The following is a 25,975-nucleotide window of genomic DNA, read 5'->3' on the forward strand; positions in this document are numbered from 1 at the left end:
TTTTTTTTTTTTTTAGCCATTCTATTTCTTTCAGTATATTTAATATGTATGATGTATGAAATATTCCATTAATGAAAAAGGAGACACAATTATAAAATATCGTGGAGGTAGTCAATCACATTGGCAAATGGAATAAGCAAATTAATTATTAAAATGGTTCTCTTTGGTTGTATTACACACGTGTAATTGTTAATGAGTTAATTCTGAACCTATGTGAAGAAATGAGAACTCAATTTTCCATGGAGTCTTGGATAACAATTCGTTTTACGATTTAAAAGAGTTGGAAATTTTAAGTTGCACATGAACTTTACGGACACCCTGCATATCTGGGTCTCCTGAGAACCAGCCTGATTTATATTTGCAAAACTTCAAAACTTGAGGTGGGAGGAAGTAAGGAAAACTGGAAATGACTTTCGGCCTAAGCTTTGGGAAGGCCTTTGGCCTCTTTTCATGTCTATCATGATTGTTATTAGGATACTATAGTTACGGGAATCAGTTTCAATATTCCCTCAAGGAATTAAAATTTCTTGTATGATTTTATAATGGTCAAAGGCAAAAAAGAAAATCTTTTTTGAATTTTGAGAAAAAACACACAAATGAATACAATCATTAAACCGTTTTAAAGTTATAGTCATTTTATTTCCTTAATATAAATTAGTTTATATGGTTTTTACTGTATGAATTTTCTTATACATTGATAATCTTACATTGCAAAAAAATTGCCTTCCTTTCTTATGAAAAGAATATAACAATTATTTTACTTGTTGTATAAAAGAAAAACTAATATATTCTTTTTCAGGTTTTTATGAAGTCAGAACTTACCCACGTCTAATTGAGAAAACGTGATTTTGTGGAAACTCACGTTTTTGACGCTATACCCAGAGGTATACCACCCTTTATCCTCCATTGATGTGTCTTTATCTTTGTTTAAGGGGATATTTTAGCTAGTTTTACTGAACAATGCAAAAAAAAAGATCATAAAGGGAACTGTGATCAGTTTTGTCTTATCAATAGAGAGCATCAGAGTGGCTTTAAATATGGAGGAAATCCCACTTCCATCTCCAAAAACCCAGTTCTGGGCAAGGCACACTCCTCTATTCCAAACATGTGAAAGTGAGACTTACCCAGCTTCACATGATCTCATCACGAGTGCTGAGATCTTAAAGAAACATTGGTCTTTTCAGGGCTCTGCTGATTTATAATCTTCCAAAGCACAGATTGGTGCTGCGTTTTCTTTGGTGCTTCCTCTTCATACACATCCCCGTACTCATCAAAGTAGACTTTAAACTGTTCTAGTGTACGTTATCTGCCAGATTGTGAAAGTATAGGATTTCTTTACTGAGAATATGTTGTGCTATTTGAGGATGTAAAATACCTCTTAGAAAAATAGAATATTGTAACTCTGATTTCAAAAACAGTGGACTATATTATAAATGAGAGGTAAAGATGTATGCCCAATACAGCTTATTTCATTACTTAATCCTAGCAAACCAGAGAGTCAGACCAGGGGACAGTTACACCTGCTTCTACCGCGATGTCCCTCATCCTGAGAGATTTCACAAATGTAGCAAGGGGAGGATAGCAGCACGGCCCCGCAGGCTGGTATGAGGGAGGGTCAGAGGTGCTGCCCCAGCAGGCCAGTGTCAGGGGGTCAGAGGTGCTGCCCCTGCAGGCTGGTATCAGGGAGGGTCAGAGGTGCTGTCCAGGCAGGCTGGGGTTGGGGGGCGGTCAGAGGCACTGCCCCTGCAGGCCGGTGTCAGTGGCGGGGTCAGAGGTGCTGCCCAAGCAGGCCAGTGTCAGGGAGGGTCAGAGCAGGTTTGCTGTGTTCATTCTAGGGCTTTCTTATTTCTTCTGTAAACACTGAAAGAATGCTCCCGGATGGTGTATAAGGTCAGTGTGCTTCTGGTTTTTAGCACGATCTCTACCAAAGTCCTAATACGTAACTTAGGAAAAGACGAAATGACAACCTTGGGTTTTAGGAGCTGGCAGTATGAACTGCTTGTTCTGAAAGTGACAGTCAATAACGCACACCCTCCTTTTCCAGCAGCCTCCTGCTTGGGAAGTACTGGTTCTCCTCACCTCACTTTTGGAGTCCTACCTGTGAGACGAACTACAGGCACTTTACAGACCACTGCCTAGGGGAGGTGCCGCTGTTTCCAGCCATCATGGTAATATCACTCTTATAAAAGAAACCACTTATCAAACTCCCCTCTAGACATGACCACACTCAGCACCACAGCAAAAAAATTAAACTCAGGTTATTCTCTCCTTTAGGAGTTTGCTATTCACTACTGATTAGGCTGACATGGAAATACACTATTTGTCATTCATCACTCTTAGAATCTCAACTGTTTTCACACATGTTCACTGAGAACACCAATACAATGAAGAAAAACTCAAATCGGCAAATCATCCACCTACAGTAATTTATTTTAAACTAGTCAGAGAGATATTCCAAGACATCTTCGAGTCTCATGAAATACAGCTAAAACAGCACTGCACAAATAGAAATAATCACACTCAGCACATCAAAGGTCCTGGGTAGACTGTTTTCCACTTCTTGAAACTCCTGCTTTATGTTGTCCTTACTGCATGAGGATGGCAAATTGAGCCAACAAAAAAATCTCTGCTTATTTATCACTAGATCCTGCAAAGCTAAACCTTACATGACACATGGGACTTTGCAGATATGATTAAGTTAGAGAGCTTGAGAGTAAAGGTTCTGGTTATCCTAGTGGGATCAATGTCATTACAAAGGTCCTTACAAGAGCAAGAGAGAAGCAGGACAGTTGGAAGAGAGGCAGGCTGAGCTCAGAGAGATGTTGCAGGCTGGGCCCACAGGCAGAAAATGCAGGCAGGCCCTAGATGCTGGGAAGGATAGGAGACAAATACTTTCCTAGAGCCTCCAGGAGGAATGCAATCCTGTCGACATCTACATGTTAGCTTAGTGAAACCTATTCTGGTCTTCTGATCTCTAGAACTGTAATATCAAGAAGTTATTATTATTTATATTATTATTTTGGAGACAGAGTCACTTTGTTGCCCTTGGTAGAGTGCTCTGGTGTCATGGTTCACAGCAACCTCAAACTCTTGGGCTCAAGTGATCTTCTTGCCTCCGCCTCCCAAGCAGTTGGGACTACAGATGCCCACCACAGTGCCTGGCTACTTTTAGAGATGGGTTCTCCTGATCTCAGGCATTCCACCTGCCTCAGCCTCCCAGAGTGCTAGAATTATAGGGGGAGCCACCACACCTGGCTTAGTTGTGATGCTGTGTTACAGCAATGACAGGAAACCAACACAGTGATGACTCTGAAATGTACCAGTTTTGTTCACATCTACATAAGAATACATTAACCTCTGACCTGGAAGGCTACACCATACTAATGCATTGCTTCTCACTATTGACTTAATGAAGGAAACCTGACTTTGAACTAGTACCATACACACGTTAGAGCAGAGTTTACATAACAGAGTTTAGGAAGATTTGGAAGGATAAGAAGGAATGGATACCATGGAGCAAAAGATCCTAAATTTGGGAAGTCTAAGGCATTGTAGGTAGAAGCAGGAATCAGGAAAGAAAGAATCTGCAATATTCTCAAATTAAATATTTTCATCTCATGTAAGAAATACAATAAACGGGAGCCCTAATAGCATGTTGAACTCTAGAAACTGCCCTGGAAAGGCAGTGGAGCTACTGTGAGCTTACTTAAGCATATGGTTATCTGCCAAAAGCTTTAGAATATTTCCATATGCTGAATAAAAATCTTTAAGTTATTTACTTGCAAGATGTTCATGCTGGGGGTAATTTGTTCAGTAGTCTCCAGAACAATTACTTTTATTGGTGGAATGTTTTTCACATCGTGTTTGCCCAATGTATCGTTGTGATGAAATTCATGCCCTGTTTTGGGGGCAGCCACGCCACAGGAGTTCCTTCTGCTGTGCACACATTGGGGTCTGCATGATATGGACAAGTCCCATCACTGGTGATGATAACTTTGAGTCCTTGTGTAATGTGATGCCTGCCACGTCTCTACAGGAATTACTTTTCTCTTTGCAATTAACAACTATCTTATGGGCACATACTTGGAGCCTATACAAACATCTTTTTTCTTGTGATTTAGCATCCACTGACAGTGTCTAAAGCAATTATTACCGGGATGTTTGCTAAGTGGTGATTTTCTATTTTAATCATCCCTTCTGTATTTGTTAACTATAGTTCTACTGTAATGAAGAAGCTATAGCCATCTGTATCCATCACAGTCACTGAAGAAGTGACGGGGAGATGATGTGGATACTGGGGTCTCCATTTCAGAGCAGCCAGAAAAATACTTCCTTCTGCTGTACAAATAACAACATGGTGTACATGAAAATAAAAGGAGGAGAAGGACGAGAGAAAGAAAAAAGTGAAGAGGAAGACAAAAAGGGATATATTCCAATTTACTGGCTGAGAATCCTGCTAATTTCCAACAAAACACACAGGAGAGGCCGTTGGTGTCCATCACCTGCAGCTCACATGAGCGGAGCATCACTGGCTGTTCTTATCCACCTTCTCTCAATCTGTGCACCTCCTCTCTTGATACCTTTTATGAAAAATTAGCATAGACCGAATTCTCTTTGGCTTTCACTATCACTGAACAAAAGAAAAATTGTCCCTTAAATGGAAAAACAAACATGAAATTATCCTTTCCTTTCCACTGGTTGAGACACTCACCCAGGCTTATGTCACCAGCTTAGCAATATTCACTACTTCCTTTCACATTCAAGAGGCAGTAAGCCTAGTGGCCTCTCCTTTCTTATCAGACAGATGCTTTTTCTTGCAGAAAACAATAGCTCCCGTGTAGGGGATGTCCAGCACATTCCACAGGTATGCACAGGGCTCTCTGTAAAGTAGATGGACTCCCACTGCACAGACAGGATAAGGAAGTGCGATGGTTTTAGTACCCCACACAGGTCACAGAGATAATAATAGTTACAGCCATCCCACCCCAGAACCCTGCCAGTACTTCACATCGACTTCCTGATGAGACTGTCAGCTAGTGTATGAACCATTTTCCTGTAGCCATTAAAGTGTCACCACTAATTATTAAGAACTACGTCCACCTATGCAGACTATTTAGAGTAGCCTAGAAAGACCAGAAGGCTCTTTGCATATCCCTTTAGCTCACAAATACCACTACAAGTTTACTGTTATTCAGTAACAGGCTCTAGGAACACCAAATACTCGTCTCCACCCTTATGAAGAGTGTACCAAGATTATCTCTGCTTTGCAGATGAGAATGTGGGTTAAGCCTCTGTGATAATTTTCCCAAAGTAATGGATAAAATGTAGTGGTCACGTCAGGACTTGAACTAAGACTTATTTATTCTATATCTGTCCTTGATTACTTTGCCATACTGACAAAATTAGCATTTTCTTTGAAGGTTTATCATGTCTAAAGGATTAAGAGTCTAGAGAAAGAAACATTTGAACTCGACTAATTCAGAACCAGAACTGGTCTGCCTCCGTAACCAGGCAGCAAACAAACACACGCCAAAGTCCAGACACCTCTGAAGCCTCTGGGAGCTTCTTTCCTTTGTCAGTTTCCTGGGGCTACCAATCTTAGATAAATGAGGATATGCCAGGCCATTTATCAAGCTATTTTTAAAGAGTATTAAATTATTAATCGAACAGAATCATTTATATCTCAGTGTTCACCTAGGTCTTGAGGAAAGTCTAATTCTAATGGAATTCTTTTGCTGCTTCAAATTTTGATCTTTTCAAATGCAGACTTTTATTAGCAGATCTCAACTGATCGTAGCCACCCATCAAGTGAACTGGTGTAGCTGACTGGTGAAAACCTTTCCAAAGTGATCTGAGAGTCTCCAGAACATTCCTTCCTCTGGTGAGAGCCTACCTTTTCACACCCACAGACGTCCTGACATGCCACGTCCAGGCTGAATGCTTCTGCACAGGGTTCTCAGCGTCGTGTTTTATTATTGATTATCCTACGGAAGCTAATTTATCTGTGTTACACTGCTGGAAAAAATGTGTCATGTAAAGTAATTAATGTTCTTGTTGGAGATAAATGTTGTATTTCAAATTTTACCGAGACATGTACCCCTGATAAATACATCATCTTCCTGTTCCAGCCCTCCTGGTTGAAGCGATATACACACACAAACCAACATGGGCGCAAACTCAGGCCTGGTTTCTCAGTTAGTCAGTAATTCATTACAGACTAGGTACATTTCTAAAGGGGAAAACCTCATTACTTAACTTAGCCTAAAATATTATAAAGTTGTTTTCAAAACAGCATAAAGAGATCAGATATTTAATATAAAGTACATGAGAGAAAAAAGCAAATTATTTAGGAATCAGGTATAAGGAAACTTGACTCCTCAGTGACTCAAATTTTAATTTCTTTATTATTTGTTAATGAAATCTTGATATTGTGCACCTGTAAGCCGCACAGCCCACTCCTGCCCCTGGAAGGTCCCAGGCCTGCCCTCACCCGGGACACAGAGGCTCTGTTGCTCCCCCGTGGTTTGTAACCTGCCTCACTCCAACTTTGCTTCTTTTCTGTTGCTCAGATTTCAACCTTAACTTGCTCAGGGATGCCGTCTTTAACCCCCAAGCAAGGTCAGGTTTATTGTCACTTGCTGTTGTAGATCGAGGTTTCTTTCCTTACCTGCTCCTTCAAGGAATTACTTGATTAATATCTGTGACTTGTGCTACAGTAAGTTCCATCTGAGAGGACAGAAATTGTTGAGTCAACATGGTGCCAAAGTTCAGAAAGTTTAAGAAACCTATGAACAGGACAAATATTTGAACCTTCACCCGAATGACACTAGAAGCCATGAGATTTCCCCTGCGTCTAAATGCCAGGCAACTCTACCAGCTTAGAAAAGTATAGGTGTGTACAATGAAACAAATACCTAGAACATTATGTATCCAAAATAGTTAGTCAATTATCTTAATTATTCTTACATATTCTAAATTTGCATGAAGAGGAAATTAATAAGCAAAACATAAATTATTTGTGATTCAGCATAGATCTTCATGGATAATGTTATCATAATTAAAAATAAGGATACAGATATTTCTAATAGGTAAATATACAGAAGTTAAGTAACTAAAATTTCCTTTTTCATTCAATAATTTGAAAATTCTATCTCACATACATAATTACACTATTTTTCCATTGTTTTTTAGAGCAATCTTGTATCTAAAATGCTGTGGGTTTTATTCACTTTTTAATACTTTTACTGTATACCATAGAAAATATTTTTTAACTCTGATGTGAAACAGCAGACTGTTTTATTTTAAATGGAAGAAATCAGTTCCACACTATTCAGCAAGGAATTAGTATATTCATTCTGACTATGAGAACAAAAAAGCTTATTTTTCCAAGAGGCAATCTTTCTAAAGAATAAAAATACACATTTGTTTCAATTTCACTTCTTAAAACATGAACTTCTTAAGAAACAGGATGAATATTCAGGAAACTAGAACATAGTTGTCATATTAAGTTCTTTGATCATTCCTCAAATTAGTCAGTTTTGCATGGGAAGAAAGAAAAAAATGAAAGCAACAAAAAGGAAAGAAATAGAAAAGTTTGAAGAGAGGTTAATAATATACTTGCTTTTTAAAGATGAAAGCAAACAACAAGAACACTGCACTGCGCTTTCTCCTTGGGTTTGCTCAGGGCCGTGGCCACTGCACACGGGCACTGGATCTGCCGCTCAGATTCAGTCATCGAGCCCCCTCCCTGAGCAGCCTAACAAGAGTGTTCATGAGCTGTCTGAGAGCTCAGTTCCAGGAACACATGGAATACTATTGAGGATGGAAAAGGAAGGGTAAAAGCTATCTCTAAGATTTAGCATCTGAGAGAATAGTGTAATTAAATACCACGGGTAGGCATTTAATTTGAAATACTCTATTGGGCCTAGAGGGCAAACAACCTTACTTAGGGAGAAAGACGTCTAGTTCCCTAAAGCACAATGAAGGAATTGGCAAGACAGAATTCCTAAGGAAAAAACAATTGAAATTGGTTGGCAAGATTTCATAGACAGGAGGGTGCATACGCTGATGCTTGAAGGAAAATGGTAGACCAACATCAGTGAAACAGAGCAGAGCTCGTGTGTTTCCCACGAGCAGGGCCCTCTTCTAAGCCTTTCACATCTGTTAGCTCGAGGTAAGCCAGTAACAGCCCTAGAAGGGCAGAAATACTATTATCCCATTCTAGAGACAGTAAAGCTGATGGTCAAAGTGGTAAGTGTCACAGCTTCTATACATGACCAGGACTAGAAGTGGCAATGTGGAACTCAAAGCTGTGATCTTTTAATCAACATGATCTACACCACATTCTGTAGGAGAAAGAAGGAAATGTAGATTTATTGATATTTCTGAAAAAAAAAAATCATTCTCTGGGTAACCTACAATTATCACCTGTGATTTGAGAGGTACGTAAAACCGTGCTATTTTCAGATTCCCTTCCAGCTCTCAAATCTTGAAGGCAGGGCCTCCAGCTAATCAAAAGACAAACAGTCCAAGAAAATGCACCGAGCAATAAGGTAATAGCAAACGTTAACATTGAGGGACGGGGGTAGATTGTTGCATTCTGGATTCTCAAATCTCTAAGCAAGTATTTTGAGGAAAGCATCTTTACCTCCCACTGCTAAAACGTCAATGCTTTGAGGAAGTTTGTAAATAAATATTTCATTGCTAATTGTTTATGGTGACTTCTTGGTTCCCTATTTCAACAAACTATGTACGTTTTGCTGCAAATTAATATCAATTCAGCTATTAATAATAATATCATTCTTTGAAGAACCCTCTATATGATGGCAAATGTAAATCATCAGAGACTTAAAGGTAAATTCTTCAGTATGGTTTTTGAGTGCTTACAATAAGCTAGATGTTTTGTTGGATCCTAATCATACAATCGTATTTTTGAAGTCATTCAGCTTATAGTCTGGATGTTTCAGATCTTTTAAAGAAAAGGATTATAAAATAGTCAAAATATTTCCATGTATTTATTATTCTTACCTAACAAATATAAGTTAATTCCAATTCCAGGTAGAGCACTGATCACTAAGATAATTGAGGGAAAGACAGAGGGTAGCTATACCTGCTGTCCAAGGTACTGTTAGATAAGGGAACAAAATCAGAGCATGGTGACAGCACCGTGGGGCCGATTTGTTATTCACTGGAGAACCCAACTCGCTAGTGTTGGATAAACTAAATAGTGTCAGAAGAGAGAAGAGTCAGACTGGGGAAGTGAATTCTCCTCTTCCTATTCAACATTGTTATCTATGACTTAAGATGACTTAGTCATTTGCAGTGCTTTGAAAATGGGAAGAAACAACAAGATAAAAATAGAATTAAAAATTAAAGCAATCAAATGTAGGGGAACATAGAACTAAACTACCTGAGATGAATTTAACAGAGGTAAACACAGAGCTCCAAATTACCATCTATCAAATACTCAGATACAGTTCTCGTGGCATTATTAAAGTAATTAGCTTTACAAAGATCTGCTTTTTTCTATGCCCTAGCTTACTTAGAGCAAAATTTGATGAAGCTATTAAATAAGCACAGCGTATGAGACTATGTAACTTTCCTATAGGAGCTGATAGACTATATGAGGATTTAGGGGCTCAATTCTGAGCTCTGATATTAAGAGAGACATCAATTTCTACAGCAGAGAAAATCAAATAGAGAAAGATTCAGAAATGTATTTATCATTCGTGCATCCAAACATTCAAACAGATTTATTGAAAAACTATTTTATAACAAGCAGTTGAAGTACAATAATGACGAAGACATTTAAACCAACCAGCCTTGGGTATAACAGGGCCCTAGTGCTTCCAAATGCTGATGTCTCCACTCAGACCCAGCGCAGCCTGACTCCAGAGCCTCTACCTCAGTCTCTCTGCTGCTTCACTCCTCTTGAATTGGCCTCCTCACATTGGCCAAGTCCATCTTGCCTTCTCTCCTCTCTCATGGCACTGCTTCCTGTGGCTGTAAAATGAGTGTGACACTTCATTTGCTGAGGAGGTCCCAAGGGACATCCGGTGTGTCACTGTAACTGTTAATGGTTCTACCTAACCACACACATGCACATACACTCCCAGTTTGGACAACGAATAATTTGTTCACTTTCCCTAACACCATGCAGCCATTAAGTGTCAATGCACAGTGTAACTTGATGGACTGGGAGTTTGTTGCTAAAAGGAACCGTGTGTTAAGTAGGGCTGTGTGGTGGAGCTCGGCTCAGGTTTCAAGAGTGCTGTCATCACTTAGCTATGTTCCCCGTGGGCAGAGGAATGAGGAGTGTTAGCCCAGCACGGTGTGGAACACTGGAGTTGTGAACTATTTTTATTCTCCCAAATACGGATGCCTCTCTGTGGGCAGTTCTCACAAATGTGCCTCCCCTTCTGTCTACCAGACTTTCTCAACTGGGGTTCTGTGACAGAAGCAAGCCCTGATGTACCAAGACAGACATGATCTGTAATGAACATCTCCCATATGCATCCAAAATGGCAGTAGTTATACAAATTCTTCAAGAAGTTAAAAAAACAATTATTGCTGAAATTATATTCTGTGGTTAAAATTGGAGAATCTCTTTTGAGAATGTAGACCACTCAAAATGCTTTGATTGCACATATTTCCACCATTACATTTTCTGTCATCACAAAGTTCCTGACAAAATAACTGAGGATTGGAAATGAGACCTTCATCTCCTAACACCTTCTGAAGCCACTCCATCACAGACTCCACGTGTCTCCCTGGGGGTCCTCAAGTTGACGCCCCCGATGGACTTGTTTCCACAAACATCTCATTTACCGCTTGCTCTTTCCCTTTACCCTCATGTCATGGACTTTTATGTTTCATCTGACAGAGAAATTTGGCCATTGTCTCCTTGTTTTGGCCATAACTAGACCAGTTTTACTTACAGCAAGATGTAGCGGCATCATATTCTCGCCCTAAGAAGAAGTCTGGTGCCAGCATTTAATGGGACAAGAGACTCATTTGTTTATACCTGTTAAATAAGAACTTAAGTCCATTAATTCTGTTACTGCACATTATAATAACCTTACGCTAGAAAAGGGACTACTGTGTTTCCCTGAAAATAAGATCTACCTCAAAAATAAGCCCTAGCAGGATTTCTATGCATTTGTTACATATAAGCCCTATCCCTATAATAAGACCTAGTGATGGGCGTGGCCATGCAACGTATCTGCATAGTGGTAAGGAAGACTGGAATGCCTTTTATGTGCCACAGCTCCTTTCTCCGAGCTGTTCGCACTTGCACAGGTGCACTTGTGGTAACCGTGATGGCAGGCATCCTATTGTGAATGGTCAAACCGCTAGGGGAAAGGAGTTCAAGCATCACTAGCACCAGCCCCACCAATAAGGTCGGCTCCCCTTGTCAGGTTCCAGAAGAAGATGACTTAACTGTATTTGAATAAATGTAGATTGTTGTATTATACTTAATTAAAATAAGACATCCCCTGAAAATAAGCACTAGTGTGTCTTCTTGAGAAAAAATAAATAGAAGACAGTGTCTTATTTTCCGGGAAACACGTCAATTGCTACATAAGAATGACTGACTAAAGTCCAAGGTTAAATACCTCTTCTACAAATGAATCATCTTAAATTGTTTCAGCTGCATCTTCTTGACTGGCCACACAGACTTGGTTTACAGAGTCATTTTCCCATTGTATTCCAACTTATTCTACCACTAAACTTACAGATTACAGAAAGGAAATTAAAGGGATACTCTGTTCTCCTTTTTCCTCAAAGTATAAACTTCCCATTTCTTCAGTTAAAAGTAGTTAATTGTATGTCATGACGGCAGCCCTGTGATCCTGATGGCATGCTTCCACAAATTCTTATAAGCTGAAAGTGGAAAATGTCCTTGGAGATTATTTTCCATTTAGCATCCAAGGTTAGATAGACTCCCTGACTCTCTGCCGCAGTACAGATCCAGCTCGAGAAACACATGAGCAGTAAATTCATAGGCGATGGTGAGATGGACGTGCAGGACCCAGCAGAAGGCTCGGTCAGAACCTTCCATGTGTGTGAGGAGGACAGAGCCACGGGAACCTCCACTGCTTCACACTGTCTGCCACCCGAAAATGCGAACAAATCAATTATTCATTGAGCTTCAAGGAAGTAATAGAACATCAAAACATGTCAAGAACCAAGAAACTCATACCACTCCCTCCCTGAAAGATGAAACGATGGACCAACTTCATAGCCAGTGTTGGAATTCCAGAACTATCGTTTTTTGAAGAAGAGGTCTAGTTTCAGAGTTACACAGTCTCATGCTGATTGAGGTGACCATTATTCTGTTAATACGCAAAGCTATCTTAGAGCAGCCAGCAGACTCTTCTTTTCCAATTTCTTTATTTATAACAGTAGGAACTTTATACTAATTGCATATAGCCTGATTATCATTGAGACTTAAAGCTAAAGCTCACTCTTATTTCTTTCTCCATAGGTGAAAAGAAATGTTTTTTTTATGCATTCATAAAGACACAGAATACAGGCAGTTTCCACTAATCATAACTTTAAGAAGAGACTGTATGACAAGACAGGGCGATTTGTTTAGAATTTGCTCTTAGTTCATTTTGCCAGCCCACCTTTCCTGAATTCTGTCAGGTGGCTCTAGAACCACAAAATAATTCATCCCTTCCCCCCAAATAAGCAACAATAAAAGCTCACAGATATAGGGCAACTTAAAGCACTGGACACAGTTCCTGGGAGCTGAGCCACTCAGGGAGGCAGCGTCTCAGTGCCTGAAGTCATGGAGCTGGCAGTCAGGAGATGTGAACTTTAAGTCCAGCTTTGCAAGCCCCTCAAGGGACTAAGGTATCCTCCATTAATACACTTTACCCATTTTTAAAATTCAGGGTCTATAATATCTCAAAAAATTCTTGCAATATTTCAATTGCATATTAAATACAAAGAGCTTAGTGCAAGGCCCAAAACACAGACCATGCTCAGTAAAGGCAGTTATCATCATCAATCGCCACACACGAGCGGGAAGCACAGACTCTGAGACAGAGGTGTCATGACACCCCCTGCCCTACCCTTTCTTCTGTGACATCCACCTTCTCATCTTCACAGTGGCCTCAAATGGCCACAGCCATCACGTAGCAGATGGCCTTCTGGAAGAAACGCGTATGTTTTCAAGACATTTTCTCCTTAGGTATCCAGCTTCAGTGTCATGATGGGGTTAGTAAGACCTGTGAGGGTAACCTTAGTGACTTAGTACCATCCACAATTTCGCTTCTGTGAAAAACACATGAAAAAATAGCCCAGGATGTTAAAGGGAATCTCATCTTCATAAGAACAAAGCAGGTGTGTTCGTTCCCATTGTCTGGCCCTGAAACAAGTCATGCAGATGCTTTCTGGGTTTCTGGAAATATTTCCCAGCTGTGTAGCTGAGAGATATTAAAAATAACACACTTCAAAGGTTGATTAAAAAACTCAGAAGTCAACTGAGCTCAAAATGATGTCAGCAGACCCATTTTTTTTGGTGTTTTTCTTCATTAAATTAATAAATGTATGCAGCTGTTCTGGCTGTTTCTCTGAGTGATGAATCTGTTGGTTTCTGAAATGACTACTGCTTGATTATATAAGGTTATAAAAAGTTGCATTTCACTCATCAAATAATTGCATTTTGTTTTAACTTGCTAAAGAGCCTTGGAGTTCCAACATGGTTATTAACCCAGCCATTTGTACCTGAAGAAAATTACAACGGGCCTTGAGCTTTTCTCCTCCTTTCAAACAAGCTGATAGTGTAGAGTTCTTCAGGATGAAAAGAAATTACTTCAAATAAGCAACAATCTGGTGTCTGAGATATGGGAGCCTTGGATAAATTTGCATCTTCGTAATGTAACTAGGAGGCTGAGTGTAGGAAAGAATGGCAGTGGGTGGAGGTGGGGGGAGTCTCTGAAACAAAACAACAGCCTGATGAGAACAGCAGCTTCTTTTACAGAGCTTTGATTACAGGGTGCATGGTCCAACTGTCACCTTCCCTGCCATTCTACGGCTGAGCGTCCTCACTGAGGTAGCCAGGACACATCATCCCAGTGGTTTGATGGTGCAGACCACAGCCCAACACTGGACAGAAACCGGATTGTGAGTCACGTACAAAACTGGGTCTGGAGATAAAACCAAAGTAGGATCCCCTTTCTAAAGTCACTAGATCAAAACCGTATCTTTGTGGGTAGGAAACACCAATGACAAGAGTAAGCAAAACAATGTCAGCCAATGGACTTTGTGTCGTGATTATAATATTTGCCTTGCATTGGTAGTGACTTCTTAATACCCTTTTGAATGACCGTTTAACCACGTTCTCAGAATAATTATCTGTAGTTGAAAGTAATAGATCAGAACACTGGCCAGAGAGAAAATTCCCTTTGCTAAGAAAATAAAGGAAGCAAAAAATAAAAAAAAAAATAGTAGATCTCCTTGGATCTAAATTATTTTTCTAAAAAATATGCAGAACTCAGTGATATTTAAAGGGCTAACCATGTGAACAAATGAGAATTATCTTAGACATCATAATAGGTTTGATATTTGAAAATAAGTCCATGTCATTTACCACATTAGCACAAAACCATGGAAAAAATGCAAAAAAAAAATTTAAACAAAACTCAAAGTATTTGACAAGTCTCATTATTCATTCATCAACAAAGAATAAAAGTCAATTCCTATGTCTGATAATGTGAAAAAATTAACATCATAATTAATGGTGAAATACTGTTTTCCACCTAACATAGAAAAAGGCAAGAGTGTCCCTTCTTACCATTTTTAGTTATGATTTTGCCAGAGGTCTTAATTAGTATAATAAGGCAAGAAAATTTACAAGAAAACATACGGTTTATGAAAAAAGAAGCAAAACTGTACTTGCAAATGATGTGATTATTTACTTAGAAAATCTAAGCAATTTATAAAGCAACCTCTAGAATTAATGCAGAATACAAGGTCAGTAAACAAAAATCAATTTTGTTTTTATTACTAACAACCAACTATTGCTCATCAAAAGAGCACATTAAGAATATGAATAGCCAAGACATGACCTTTCCAAATTATTTGAAAAACATTTAACTAACAAATAACTGGTATCTAGGAGGAACTAAGAACTTGTGCAGGTTGGTAATAAAAATATAAGCAACACAATAACAAAGCCTCCAGGTTCAAATGGGCACTTCACTAAAGCAGAGACGTGTGAGGAGGAAACAATGAGAAGTGTCCACGTCCTTGGTCATCACAAAACTGCCAGTGAAAAGCACAATGGAAGCCACCACACACTCATCAGAAGGGATGTGTTAACCAAAGAGGACGGGGCCAAACCTTGCTCCATAGGCAGGAGCTGACTGACTCTCCCAATTGTTGATAAGAGTGTGAAATAGTCCAACCACTTTGAAAACTGGTGCACTGTCTTATAAAACCAAACATACGCCTATCTCGTGATGCAATATCTCCACAATTAAGAACTTCCCTTACAATAAAAAAGGACTATATAAAAATTTGTCCTGCAATTCTTACAGGATATTAGTCATGCTATTCATATGTGTTCCAAATTACAAACCACCAAGGTGTCCAGCAGCAGGAGAATGCCCAAACAAATCATGGCACACAGAGATGCTACTCAGAAATCAAAAGGAAGATGGTCCTGACATGTGTGGAACGTGGGTATCAATAGAGCATTCAGAGCAACAGGAGCTTAACACAGAAGGGCTCGTTCTCTATAGTTCAACACTTAAGAGTGTTAGAACAGTCAACGCTGATGTCCAGTGGCCAGTGTGGGAGCAGGGGTGACTACTGTCTAAAGAGAGCATGAAAACAGCTCTGGGGTGATGCCATATTCTAAAAGTCATTAAGTGTTTGTATCACACAGACACAAATATTTGTCAAAATTCATAGAGTGCTAACTTGAGCTTTGTATACCACTTCATTTAATGTAAATTCTACCTCAAAAAGAAAACCAAAAAAAAAAAAAAGGGGTGGAGGAGAGAAAAGGAAAGCAAATATTGACTTTTGCTGAATGACACACATACTGAATTATTTATTGGTGACATGCACGGACATTACTTTGAAATGTATTAAAATCAATAGAAGAAGAAATTAGTGGATAGCTGCATGATGTAAAAAAGCAAATATAGTAAAATGTTAATTGTTAAATACAGGTGGTAAGTATTTGGATGTCTAATGCATTTTTCTACTTTTATACATGTTTGAAAATTGTTCTGAATTATCTGAATATATTTTAAAAGTTATACACCTTGAAATATATTTTAAAATGTATGAATATTTATAGATATAGATTTCTAGCAATACTCGCCAAGGTTAATACATGTCAAATATTCCTTGGGAAGACGTTTCATCTTTAAGAAGAAAATACATTCCAAATTTCTTTCAGATAGGCCCTATGTATCTTAGGGGAAAAAGTATGCTTTTTTATTTTGGACATGAATATTTAAAATGTTATATGATCCAATCAGAGTTGAGACTTCTTTTTTAATTTTAAGTATCTGAAGGACTTCAAATACCAAGTTCATTGATTTTCAGTCTGCTTGTTACCATTCATTAATAGACTATGAAATCAAGTTGGTGAATTGAGATGATTGCATTTAAGAGACTTTTTAAATAAAATGATAAAGAGATTAGAAGATTTATTAAAAAATAACTTCTACAATGCCTGACAAGATTGTTTTAGAAACAGATGTAGGCAGAAAAGTATCTATTATGTTGCAGTCTAACTGGGGTTGTTTTAAATTTGCCCAGCAGAATGTAAGAACTGTATAAAGGGTGTCTGATTTTTAAGACTACCTGGTGATCTATACCAACAACACAATCTTAGATGTGTCACAGTCATTCACTTAAGGTAATGTTCTTGGTATCCATATTTAAATTCAGAGATGTCATCAATTAGAAACAAACTAATTTCTAATAGTTAAGGGAAAGTGAATTCACACAAAAAATTAGCTAAAATACATACTCCTTTAAAAAAAATTAAATATTTGTCTTCCTACATTACACATATTTAATATTTGGCAGTCACAATGTTGACTTTGGCCCTCATTCTAACACAACCTTACTTGATATTTAGTATCCAGAGCCTGAAAACAGAAACTATACTTTTGCCATTGTCTGAAACCTCAACCTTTGTGCTTAGCGCAGTATCATGACCATGTAGCTGGTATTGGAGTGATAACATCTAAAGGAAAACACATATCACTGTCTCAGAAGGAAGAGTGAGGAGAGCACTGCACACCAACCAGATCAGCACTAACAAAGCCTTGTCTCCCCCTACCGGGCTGATTTCCACCAAGGCTCAGTTCTCACCTCTGTTCTTGTTTTCAGTCGCTGCTATTGCACATGGGACTGAGTCTACGCTAGGGAACGACAGTATTTCCCAGATATGTAAAGGCAACTTCAGTTGCCCTTAGACTGTGATATGAGAAGAAAATAAAAACACAGACCCCGACACACTTGGATAAGATGTGCCTTACCGGTGGCAATATCATCCCATACCCTTTCCACATTGTCTCTCTCACACATTATCTTCCTCCGATTATCTCCCTTTTGTCAATCGCAAAACATCTCAAATTTATTGTTAGGTAACTTTGCTTTCAACTGGATGGAGCTAACCCAGAGTTGCCCCACTCTCAGAGTATACTTCATGGTTTCGGCACTGTTTTAACCCCCGGAATTTATGCTCAGCAAACCACCTTCATAGTGACATGAGGTTTTTGCTATCAAAGTAAATTAATTTCCCTGGACTATTCTCAGTTGAGTAGGTGAGATGGGAGGAGGAGGAGAGAGCAAAACATCATATACCCTTAACTAGAATATTATCCAACTGCCATCAAAGTCTCAAAGCAAATTATAAATCATTGACAATTGTGAGGGCAAAAGCACATGTGCTTTAATTATATGTTTTGATATCTGAACTTTTAACGCACATGCTCCTACTTTGTAATTCAGATTATTAATATTGTCAATATTAATATTTATCAGGTATCATTGCAGTTTATTCAATTTTAGGAATCATAGAAACAAAAGATCCAAGGGATTTTCTAGTTTAATGCCCTTAGGTTAGAGATGAGGTTTAGGAAATATATTTCAAAACCTTCAAAATGCTGACTAACTTCTATTTCTACATATTTTCAAAATAAAATTCAACACTTTGTTGACAACACTGGAGTGTCAAACCTCCCTTGAGTTGAGGAGAGGATTTTACGAGAAATATGGGGAGTGGAGTAAGAAAGGAACACATCAGTTGACATATCAGAATGCAAATTCCACACAGGTGGTTTAAAAGCTGAGGTGTGTAAAAGTTTAGTCTAAGCTACTAAGCAAACCTGGGGAAAAAAGGCCAAAGACTGTGTCACGTTTCTCCAGTTATTTAGCAAATGTTTATTTAGCAACTATTCAGTGAACTGTTCCAGGTGTTTGAGAAACAGCAGCAGACCTTTTTTTAAAAAAGCCAATGATAAAGTTTGCACTGAATCTTGTAAGAAAGTGAAGAAGGGGACAGTGTGTTCTCTGAAACTGAAGTGGGGTGACGCTGGACCCTACCGTGTGAAGGATGAGTCACCACTTCCTGGAAAAGTGAGCACCTGCTGAGTCTGCACATCCTCTGTAATTCATGCTTATACGTGAGCACGATAACACAGGATCTTGCTTGAAACTGGACTCGTGTGAACCAGCCAAGCTCTGTAAGTAAAAACCTAGGTGTTTTAGTCAATATTTACCATGAGACTGATCCTGCTTCACCCCTGATGTGTGGCACTGATGTTCCTCCAGAGACACCCTGACTGAAATTCCTAATAAGATTTTCAATTATAATTTTCTTTTGGCTGCTTTTGTACAAAATAGATAAGACTACTCCTTTCTTTAAGCAAGACCACCTGGTCACCAGATTATGATCTATCATCTGACCACAAGTAGGTGTTACCTAAAACAGCGCTCCTCAACCCTTAAATCAACGTCTTTAAATTTGTGTTAGCGTGCCTCTTAGGATTTCCTTCAAACGTCTTTTCTATATAACTTGCCTATTGTCAAAATCCCAGGAGATTCCGTCTCCTAAAAAATATAAAATTCACTGAATCTCCTGTCCCCAACATTATTTCTGTCAGAGAAAGAAACCTGACAATATTTGATATCTAGCAATACTGACATATTTCTTTTTTGGTTCAATCAATAGAAGATGAGATAGTGAGACCAGACATGATTTACCTGAGGTGTGTAAGACAATCGTTAGGAAATTGTTCTTCTCTACAGTAGACTGGATCTACTCAGGAGTTTATCATTAAGGCAATGTGTAGTTCATTACGATTTTTGTATAACCAGAGAACATGGATGGAGGAGACTCCAGGTCTCTGTGGGTAGAGATGGGGCTTTAGATACATAGTTTGAAATTCTGAGAAATGTTGACTAATTTCTACCTTCACATAATTTTGCATTAATTGTACCATCAGTTGACAATGGTGGTGAACCTGAGCTACTTCAGAGTTAAAGTGTACTGAGCCAATCTATGTCACAGTTTTCATTCTAGATAATTGTATGGAGTAAGCAATTTTCCTGGTCATACCTTTGAATATATCTATAAGTTACTTGTTTTTCTTCAAATTGTGTTTACCTTTTCTTCTTATGCAGGCTCTCTGGAGGAGTTAGGAAATATTTGTTTTGCTAGGTGTAATCAAATTATGCCTAATATCAAAAAGCCATAAATGACACTGAAGTGTTCATTTATAAATGATTATTTCCCTTAGACTGAATCCATTCATCACATTGGATTTTTTTTTTAAATGTTAAACCTAATTTATATTTATCAGTTTTTTCTTTCAATACATGAGCTCAATTTTTTTTTAACTGTTGTAGAAAGGAATCCAAACACTTAATAGAGCAAAGATGCAAACAATCTCTTAAAGAGTACACATTCTAATTCTGAAAATTAAACAAAAATAATTATAGAGAATAAGATTTTCACTATTTATCAATGCCTCGTTCCAAAAGCTAAAAAGTCTCTTTGTCTTTACCCAAGTCAACGTATTATTTAAAAAGAGACTCCTTTAAATTTTTAGACAGGAGGTATAAGTTCAGGAGATACATTACACATCGCATGGACTACAGTTAATAAGAATATCTTTTATATTTGATAATTGGCAAGAGAGTAGATTTTAAGTTTCCTCTGCACAAAAAATAAGTACGTGAGGTGATGCGTAAGTGACACAGCTTGAGTTAGCCATTCCATGATGTATCCATATGGCAAAATGCCATGATTCACATAATAAAAGATATACAATTTTTACCCATCAATTTAAATAAGTAAATGCAAAAGGCAGAAACTTTTTTAGAAGCCCTGCCTTATTAAAACAGGGTTCAAGAATTCCTGTGATTACAGGGGTCAGTCACACAGTGGCAGGTCACAGTCCACCCAACGTGCCCACACTGCTGCCTGAATGATCGCAAAGGCCTAGCTGGTTCTTGCCATGTGTGGCCTGGCTGGTATTTAAGACCAGGCATTGCCACAGTCTCTACTTTTTTTGAAAGAGACTGTAAATCGTGAATTTCATATACAAATTTGGGATTTAAAAACTATTATCCATTCATTCATGTTTTAAAAGCACCATGACAATCAAACATCCCATGACTACCATGGGCCAGATTCCACACCAGGACAGCTGTCTCATGACCTCTGCAATGAAAGCTCAAGGACAGTCAAGGTGCGTAATAGGTCGGGAACACTGGGTGCAGAAGCACACTCCCCTGTTAAATCCCTCCCTTACAGGGCTCTGTGCCTGTGGGCAACTGAACCCTTTGCGCCTCTGTTCTCTCACCTACAAAATGAAGTTTTAAATGTGGCCTCTCACAGAAAGCTTTTGGAAACACATAATGTTACTTATAATGAGCTCGAAATGCTTGGAATGTTTACCTGACACCTGACAAGAGTCACCAAGTGCTGACAATTATATCTGCAATATTATTGTTAGTGTTATTGTTCCGTAGGACATGCACTGTCTTTGCAGTTGGGCAGCAACTGGAGGAGCAATCTGGGGTCAGACAGTAAGCGGTGCCACGGGAAGGAATAAACATTTTCTACTTTTAGAGACACATTCTACAATTCTGTTACTTGGTTCTCACATGGGAGCCACAACCTCATTGTTGAATATCACCATGGGCACCTCTGAGGCACCCCCTTGGCACCAATGCCAGCAGCTGGTCCACCCTTCAAAGAAAGCACTTTTTCTGGGACAAATTTGAGAACTTAATTGTCAGACCTTGGTAGGTAGGTGTATTACCACTCTCAGAACTTTGGAACTTAGCTAGCTAGAAGGGGAATGGTGAGCTGGCAGAAAAGCCAAGGCTCATGCCTTGAAATATGTCAGATTTCTTTCTGAACAAAGAGGGTTTAGGGAGCAGACAACTGGGGGGACTTGATCCCAGGCTGGGAGCTTCAGGAACCCAGGTGGTGCATCTGGACATGAGGTCAAGGGCTGGGAAGTGTTAAAGCCTGATGCCACCGGCCCTGACAGAAATGCACTTGTTGACTGGATGCTGGGAGGGGGATGTTCTGGCAGAACCATGGAAGGTGACTTAGGGACAGTGGACAGGAGGGTCTTATGCAGATTCTGTTCTCTCTGACACTCTCTGAGGAGAAGTAAGGGAAGGAAGCCTCAGTACTGGGCTGGTTGGAGTATCTGAGTCAGAATTGGGAGAAGCTGGATAGATTAGGGTTGTGGGCCACCGAGGAGGTGGGCAGCTTAACAGCTGTGTATCCAGGTAACAGAGGGTTGGGACGTTACTGGTGGGAAGGAGGAAACTCCACTGCTACGTGAGTTCACTGGGCAGCTTGACGGAGTCTGCACTCCCCAGTGGGTCAAGGATAAGGCTGTTTTCTCTCTTTCTCAATCCACAAGCAGATTGCCTTCAGTCCCAGATGGGTTTTCACCTCTTCAGAATGCTTAAGATCACCCTGAGAGTGATTACTGAGCTGAGTGTCTTTGCTCCATCTTGGAGCAAATAGGAGCAGGAGGGAATGGAGAGGGGTGAAGGGCTGGCTGGCTACAGGCTGTGGGATGGGCGCGGGCACCAGGCTGCAGACCTGGCCTTCAGTTTGGCAGGAGCAGAACTTACACCTTTCAGCAGACTGGAGGAATGGACATGGGGCTGTCCAACCTGCAAAAAACTATACTCTGTGTGTATATATATATAAATAAATAAATATTATATATAAAAATAAAATCTATGCAGACCATACTGTGTGTATATATATATATAATATATAAATTAAAATATATATGTATATATTTTTTTGCAATCAGTTTTCCTGAGTGTTTATGTATTTATTGATTTACTGTGTGGCCCAAGACAACTCTTACTCTTCTAATATGAAACAGAAAAGAAAAAAGGTTGGACACCCCCAGGAGTGCATGTCCTTTAAAAAAATTCAGTAACTAAAACAAAAAACTGTATGGTAAGGTCTGGTGTAGTTATTACTAGAAGGCTGCATTTCAGGCACAGCACAGACGAAACTGGCTGCAAGGATGCAGATGCTGATGGTGTCAGGGCGAGACCGCCTGGCAGGTGCACCTCGCCCAGGTAGAGCACATACCTGTGGTTGGATTACCCATCTTCAAATCCTGGCCCCACTTCTGTGTGATCTTGAATAATTTATTCAATACCTTCTGTCTCTGTCTTCTGGGTGTGAATATGGGATAATCATCTACTTCAGGGGGTTGTTCGGAGGATCAGATAAGTTAACATACACAAAATACCTAGGACAAAGCCTGAGCCATAGCTATAAAAATAGGTCAGTGCTTGTTATTCCTGTTGCTTATAATTACAAATTCATAATTCTGCTCACCTTTTGTCCTGGCCAGGTTGGGATGGAAACTGTCCTTTTTTTTTTTTTTTTTAACTATTCTCATTTTACTAAGTTTCATGGCTAATGAGCCCTTTTTCTAGTAAATACTTCCATCTTAAAAAATATCTAATATTTTATTTTGGCAACAATAAAGTCTCATTGGCTTGGGAGACTTTCCTTTAAGGCGACATTGGAAATCTCTGCTTTAATTATGTGTTGGTGTTGTCTAGTGATGAGGAAGCATATCCTCAGTTCCCAAGCGGAGGTGACAATGGGGAGGGAGCAGCTTAATTTTGGGAAGCTCTTGGTTTTAAAGGGTCCCTCTTCTGAAGAAAATTGTTTTTCTTGTTTGAAATTTTTATTCTTTGGACAGTTTCATTCACAGTAAGTCATCCGTTCTTTTTATCTTTTTAAATTATTGGGCTAAAGTTTAAAATGTCTCAGAAAGACAAAACCTACTACTAAAGATATTAGAACCCCACAGATCTGAACAGTGGTCCTAAAATGTACATGTACATGCATGTGAATGTTACTGTCTACATGGGCCTCCCTTTTTTCTGTCTTCTCTGCTCAGAGGAGGCTACACCTGCATCTGGAGCATGGAGGGTCCCCAACATCACTGTAACATCCCACTGTCTCTTGTGAAAATCGCTCAACGCAATGTCACACAAGAACGAGAAAGGCTCTCCCTGCATGAGCTGATCTGGAACCAGCACGGGGCCAGGGTTTAATTCTTAGGACAGATTCCAACATTCTTCAGTGTTATAGTTTGCAGTTCCACGAGCCCTGATTTCAGCCTGGCAGGAGAAACAACAGGCTGCTGTGGGTAGCAGCAGCACATTTGCTTTGAAAAGCAGAGAGCAGAAGCAGCAGGAATGGAAGTGTAAGTAACTTTTCCATTTCTCCAGCACTGAAGAGTCTTCATGCACCATGTCCAGTTCCAAATCCCATCTGGGGAGGACTAGAGGAAATCAGTTGTCAAATTCTATGACCTCAGCCTTTTTTCTCTGAAACAACCTAATGCCTCCTGGTGGGTGACCCACTGTTTTTTTTTTTTGTTGTTGTTGTTGTTTGGTTGGTTGGTTATTTTGTTTTTTTAATCAAAGCACCAAGACATGTTTGCCTGAGTAGTAACTTTTCCCAAATCCTTCTCATCTCATGATCCTCAACTGTGAATCAATGTGAAATAATTTAAGATTCATTCTCATGTAGATCCAGCTCTCCAGGTTGCTGTGAGGAATAGATGATATAATTTATATTTATACAATAGTGGCATTTTAATAATATGATTATTATCCATGTTATAGGAAAATGGCAAAAAAAAAACCCCAAACAAAAAAACACCCTAACTCCACAACTGAATATTTTGGTCAGTATGATACCAAACAACATATTTGATTTTGCATGATGTGAAGATGTTTTAATGGTTGTCAATTGAGAGGCCATTTTATGGAAAAAAGTAATTTTGTATTTTGTCATTCTGACAGAATAGGGATTAAATAAAGCACCAGAAACATTGTCTAACAGATTGCTAAAATATACCATAATGTATGCAGACTTTCTAAATGACAAGGACTATAGCCTGTGGGCCAATGAGCCACATAAAAACAAAAACTAAGAAAAGCCCCTGAGTCAGGAAAATAAATAATCCTGAAAGGAAGCATCCACAACCTTATTTGGGTGTTTTCCATATATGCACAAAAGTTAGAGCTGATAAAATGAACTTCCTCAAGTAGACCTTGCCTCTGAATAAGCAATATTCTGAAGCTTTTATTTCTTTTACATGGGAAGATACTCTGTAATGGTTTCTTTAATATCTTTTACGTTTTAAGAGTCTTGTTTCTAATTAGTAATGTTTTTAAAAATCTGAAATTGTTCCATCAGTAGAAACGATGCTTTTCTTTACCCGTCTGTTCCATACAGCTCTCTCCTTTCTATCGTGTTCATTTACAAGTAATCTGAGTGCCGGTTACACAAAAATAATATCATTGTTCAAGATGGTAAACAACAAAAGACCTGTTTTATAATTATGGAAAAGGGTATGACAAGAGAATATCATTATTAAATTTTTGTAAGTTTATTTATATTCCTAAATTAAAATAATTTTTATTATTTCCCCTCACTTAAAACGTCTAAAGTGGCAGTGAGAGAGGGTGGGCAATTATGCTGCATAATGTATGTGCCACCTAGAAATGAAACTGAAATTCAGTGTGTTATTTATGATACCTTAAAAATAAGCAAATACCCCCTTACAAGAAAGGAAAAACTGGTATCCAGTGTACTCAATACTAATATGAAACCAACAGATAAAAGAATGCGTGTCCACAACAGAGAAAACCACAACTCAATTCGAGGAGGGGGCATGGAGGGGATTAGGTGAGCCCACACCTACTGGGCACAATGTAAGGGTACAACCCCCTTGTTGGGTGAAGGGATCAACTACAACTTGGACTTTACCTAACAAAGGCAAACAATGTAACCTAATCGTACATTCATGTTAATCTGAAATTAAAAAAGAAATCAGCAAATAGCCTGTTCTAGACTTTTGGTTCAAGTGATGGAGACACAATGTGAAATGTAAGAGATACTGAAGAAGCTTGAACACTGGGACTTTGTCATGAAGCAAAGACAGAGTGGGGAAAAGAAGTCCAAACTCCCACCAGCATGGGTGACGGCAACACCAAAGCTAGATACACAGGGAAGGGGCTTGGATTTCAGAGACAGGGGAGAGGAGAAACAGAATGAATCCACTTTGGTACTTCCTGAATGTCAGAGGTCACCCAGAGGCATTAAAGACCAGCTCCTAGAGGACGACTGAGGAAGTCACTGTACAGAGGAAGTCACTGCACCGAGGAAGTGACTGCATGGAGATGAGGAAGTCATTGCAGAGAGGAGAGGAAGTCACTGCATGGATCAGAGGAAGTCACTGCAGGGAGGAGAGGAAGTCACTGCAGGGAAGAGAGGAAGTCACTGCACCAAGGAAGTGACTGCATGGAGATAAGGACGTCATTGCAGAGAGGAGAGGAAGTCACTGCAGGGAGGAGAGGAAGTCACTGCAGGGAGGAGAGGAAGTCACTGCAGGGAGGAGAGGAAGTCACTGCA

At 39.2% G+C, this 25,975-nt stretch overlaps 1 protein-coding gene across 1 annotated transcript in view; it reads right to left on the reverse strand.

Annotated features, from left to right (window-relative positions):
- Positions 1-25,975, reverse strand: part of FAM155A (family with sequence similarity 155 member A) — a 614,278-nt gene that overhangs the window by 203,763 nt on the left and 384,540 nt on the right. The window lies entirely within an intron of this gene.

Source organism: Otolemur garnettii, unplaced genomic scaffold, assembly GCF_000181295.1.
Source record: "Otolemur garnettii isolate 467f Iridium unplaced genomic scaffold, OtoGar3 scaffold00034, whole genome shotgun sequence".
Taxonomy (NCBI): Eukaryota; Metazoa; Chordata; class Mammalia; order Primates; family Galagidae; genus Otolemur; species Otolemur garnettii.